This window comes from Ostrea edulis, chromosome 10, assembly GCF_947568905.1.
Source record: "Ostrea edulis chromosome 10, xbOstEdul1.1, whole genome shotgun sequence".
NCBI lineage: Eukaryota > Metazoa > Mollusca > Bivalvia > Ostreida > Ostreidae > Ostrea > Ostrea edulis.
The window spans coordinates 12,376,069-12,381,090 of NC_079173.1; the positions used below are offsets into that span (position 1 = coordinate 12,376,069).

General features: G+C 37.1%; 1 long non-coding RNA gene across 1 annotated transcript; it reads right to left on the reverse strand.

Annotated features, from left to right (window-relative positions):
- Positions 1 to 1,816: 1,816 nt before the first annotated feature.
- LOC130050942 (uncharacterized) lies at positions 1,817 to 5,010 on the reverse strand. The gene is made up of 2 exons (XR_008799332.1): positions 4,863 to 5,010; positions 1,817 to 1,983 (listed from the first exon to the last, which is right to left on the reverse strand). It is a non-coding gene; the product is annotated as an uncharacterized LOC130050942 (long non-coding RNA).
- Between the last annotated feature and the right edge of the window lie 12 nt (positions 5,011 to 5,022).

A 5,022-nucleotide genomic window follows, 5' to 3' on the forward strand; every position in this document is an offset into this window, starting at 1 on the left:
GCTGAAAGTTCAAGTGAGCTTATCTGCTCACCTTCTCTCTCTCTCTGAGCTGAATGTTCAAGTGAGCTTATCTGCTCACCTTTTCTCTCGCTCTCTCTCTGAGCTGAACGTTCAAGTGAGCTTATCTGCTCACCTTTTATCTCGCTCTCTCTCTCTGCTGAACGTTCAAGTGAGGTTATCTGATCACTTCTCTCTCTCTCTCTCTCTCCATCTGTCTGTATTTAAACTGTTCACATTTTCATCTCCTCCAGAACCACTGGGCCAATTTCAATCGAACTTGGTACAAATCATCCTTGGGTGAAGAGTATTCAAGTTTGTTAAGATGAAGGTTTATGTCTCCTTAAAGGGGGCGATAAGCAAGAAAAGGCAAAATTAAGGTGGGTCCGATGGAACTATTTAAAGATCCTCTCAAGAATCATTAGGTCAGAAAAGTTCAAATTTACATGAAAGCTTCTTGACATAAAGTAGATTCAAGTTTGTTCATATCATGGACCCTGGGTGCAGGTTGGGGCCACAATAGGGGATCAAAGTTTTACATATAAATATATATATGGGGAAAATCTTCTCAAAAACCACTGGGCCAGAAAAGTTAAACTTTATACATGAAAGCTTCTTGATATAGTGCAGATTCAGGGGCACCGACGGCAGAGTTAGGCCTCGATAGGAGATCGAAGTTTTATATGGGAATATATCGGGTATTAATTCAAACAACTTCTGTTCAAGAGTAGCAGGGCCACACTAAGTTAAATCCAAATGTTACCATGTTATATGAATTCAGTTTTTTTTTTTATGCCCCTTCGATTATAGTTAGGGGGGCATATTGTTTTGTGTTGTCTGTCTGTGTGCCTGTCTGAAACATTAACCTTGCTGAGAACCTTTGAGTGGTGAGTGATAGGGCTCTAATAATATTTCACGTACATATCCCATCTGAGAAGACCTTATTTTGGAATCAACGTTTTTAAACTTTTGACCTTGATTTTAGAGTTTGACCTACTTTTAAGAAAACCTAACATATTCAATATCTCCTGAACTATTTAAGGTAGGGCTTTCATATTTTGTATATAGTTTTCGTATGGCAACTCGTTTCATACCATGATCTGTGACCTTGACGTTCTCCAGAACAGGAAGGTTTTGATGTTTCGGCATCTCCATATGATGGGAATTCAAGTCTGGTTATGTCGTGACCTTTGGGGCTACAATACAGGGTCAAACATTTTTCATGGAACTAAAGACTGAAAAAAAAATCTTTTAAAAATCACAACAGTTGGGCCAAGGTGACTCAGGTGAGCAATGTGGCCCATGGACTTCTTGTATTTACATTTTCAATATTTCACCTTCGATATCTTTACCAGTTGTAATGAGAGCCATTTCCTCATGAATGTGATGCAGTTGTGAACAAAGCGAGTACAAATAATGTAGCATCTAATTTCAGACAAAAAGTAAAGCTGAGTGTAAATAAGAAATAAACTTAATTTTGGAAAATTGAATCTCTAGTCAGGTGCTCTACCAACTGAGCTATCTGGCCACCGGCGATCGAACTCAGCTGACTGCTACATTCCTCCATCCTTGATTGTCTTCACCCTCGAAGACACACAACCCAGATTTTTTTTGCCCCTTGCATGACTTTCACCTGCAAGTCCAGAGGTGGTCAACTGCACCAAATGTAACAGGAAGGGGGAAAATGCAATGGACCAAACCAGGATTCGAACCTGGGCCCCCTGAATCTCTAGTCAGGTGCTCTACCAACTGAGCTATCTGGCCACCAGCAATCAAACCTGACTAACTGCTACAGGTGGTTACTTATTCGACAAAAAACAATGTTTCCAATTTTATTGTACATGATACACAGATTTTGTACAAATGTTATAAAAAAAAAAGAAGAGTTTTGAAATCACAATCCCAGCAGATTTCCTCAAAATGTCCACTGTGTCTGCGTTTAAAATCATGGAACCTGATTTTCTAATCTTGCTCACATACACACACCTGCAAGAGAAAAATCAATCCAGTGATGATCAAAAGATGCTAGCTTCTTTAATACATGGAGATCTTACCAAAGATAACCAAGGGAATAAGGGGTGGGGGTGGGTGGGGGTGGGGTGGAACCTTTCCTCTCAAAACAATTGCACAATGTTGATACAAAACAGAAATTGAATATTGAAGAGTCCATTATTTAAAGTATTTTACGTAGAGCAACTGAAAGTTTCAGCAAAAGGAGTAATAGAAATTACAGCAGTCTACAGAAATGCATGAATACCAACAAACCATGCAGTTTCTTGGGACCTCCAGTAGACCCCAGACCCTCAGTAGTAACAATTACCCCCTCCCCTTCTAGAAATTCCTGGCTACAAGCCTGTACATCTGTAGAGAAAAATCCCGCTTTTTTTCCCATTTAATCTAACATTTTCTGTACTATTCCTTATAGTTTTTTCTGTCTTTTTAGCTCATCTGAGTTGAAAGCTCAAGTGAGTTTTTCTGATCACCTTTTGTCTGTCCATTAACTGTTCGTAAATTTTTCACGTTTTCATCTTTTTACCAAAAACCACTGGGCCAATTTCAACCAAACTTTACACAAAACATCCCTGGGTAAAAGGGATTCAAATTTGTTTCAATGAAGGTTCATGTCCAATTCAAAGGGGAGATAATTAAGAATAGTAAAAAATAGAGTGGAGTTTTTTTTTAAAATGTTCGTCTCAAGAATCACTGGGTCAGAAAATTTGAAATTTACATGAAAGCCCTCTGACATAGAGCAGATTCAAGTTCATTCAAATCATTGCCCCCAAGGTTAAAGTGGGACCACAATAGAGGATCAAAGTTTTACAAGTGAATATATAGGGGACATTTTTGACAATCTTTTTAAAAACCACTAGGCCAGAACAGTTGGTAATCTTAAGCTTGTTCTCAAGAGCCACTGGGCTAGAAAAGTTGAAATTTACATGAAGGCTTCCTGACATGGAGTAGATTCAACTTTGTTCAAATCATGGTCCCTGGGGGTAGAGTGAGACCACAATAGGGAATTAAAGTTTTATATGGAGATATATAAAAATATTTTAGAACAACAGAACCAGGAATGGTCTTGTTGATACATGTATGCAAGCATATCCAGGTAATGCCTCAAGTGTGTTCAGACTGTGGCCCTCTGAAGTAGGGCGGGACCACAACAGGGGATCAAAGTTTTTTACATAAGAGAAAACATCTTTAAAAATCTTCATTTCCACAACAGTTGGGCTATGATTAGTCATATTGATATGCAAGTACATGTATCTTCAGGTAGTTCAAATTCAAGTTTGTTCAATTCAGAGGCCCTGGCAATAGGGTGGGTCACTATAGGAGATCGTTTCATAAGGGAATATACAGAAAATTAATTAAAACTAATTATTTTCAAGAGTAGCACGGACACACTAAATCATATCCAAATGAAAATATTTCAAATTTGTGTAGATTCAAGATTTTTTTTTATGTCCTCATGAGTGTAGTTGTCCTACATGTATCTATATATATGTGTCCAAAATTTTAATCTTGCTCATAAGTTTTGAATGGTAAGTGATAGGGCTCTCATATTTCATATGTACATTCCTTCCTACACAACCAATTTTTATACCAAAGTTTTAACCGTGTGACCTAGGAGTTTGACCCACTTTTAAGAAAACCTAACCTATTCAATACTTCCTGAACTAATCAAGGTTGAGCTTTCATATTTTGTATATATAGTTTTCTTATGGCAAAACATTTCATGTCATATTATCATGTCATCATGTATGACCTTGACCTTCTCCAGAACAACAAGGTCATGTTTAAACAAGTGTGGTTAAGTCATAACCATTTATAAGGCTAAGTTGGGGCCATAATAAGGGATCAACTCTAAAAAACCACAACAGTTGACCAAAAGAAGGGCTAAGGTTACTCAGGTGAGCAAAGTGACCCATGGGCCTCTTGTTAGTTTTCTTCCTCACCTGAGTGTCAAAATTAATTCATACAAAATCTAAATACTGAGAATTAATTCCCTGTGTCAATACTAGTTAGTCAATAATACATTTTGAATGATAAAACTGAAAGGGACCTGGACACAATTTTTGGTGGATGGAATTTGACAGGTTTTTTTTGTTAAAGAAATAAAAGATCATTTATGAATAAGTGGATTAAAAATATTTTTACACAGGATACAATTTGTATTTACATAAGACCAGGCTCTCTAAATTATGTTTGTAAACATGATTTTATTCTGTATCTAGAATGAGATAAATTACACGCCTGTCATAAGACCGTAAACAAATGCTTATAAACCACATGTAGAGGTGAGAGGACCAAGATTTCTAAAAAGCATGTCAATAGCATGCAGCATTTTGACATAGATTATTACTAAACCAATTTAGGGGGCACGCACAAAGAAGATTTTCATTGTAAAAGCTCTTTTTTTTTTAAAGCTGTCAACTTTGGTGCCTTCTTGATAGCTGAGTCACGTAACATGTACACACTAGGGCCCGTGCTTTGTTTTGAAAATGAAAAGTTATATTTTTGTATCCGTTTTAGAAATTTAGGTTTGTTGCTATGTTTTACACATATCAAATACAGTGATCCCCTCCTATATTGCCCCCTCCCCCCCCTCCCCCCCCCCCCTGTTATAATGCCACCCCTGCATATTGCCAAAAAAGTTCTACATGTACTACCATATTGCCAATCAATATCCAAGTAATTTTTTATTTCCAAAATTGTGTCCATGTCCCTTTAATTTAACACAGTTTATGAATATATCATTCATTTTGCTTCATCTTTAACTTCAGAAATTAAACCTCGCTTTAAGAAATCTCTGTGTTTGTGATACAAAAACTTCACTGTTCCAAACTAGCACAACTGCTAACACTCACTGATTATTTGGTGCTCATAGTAGTCAGTTCTGCTTTAATATTTTTCTTGGTTGGTTGGTTCCCGTCTTTGTGTCATATTTGGCCAATGGTCCACCAGTTAAAGACAATGGAGTGCTCTCTACAGCCACTGTATCGTTACAGAATGTCTGAAAAAATATAC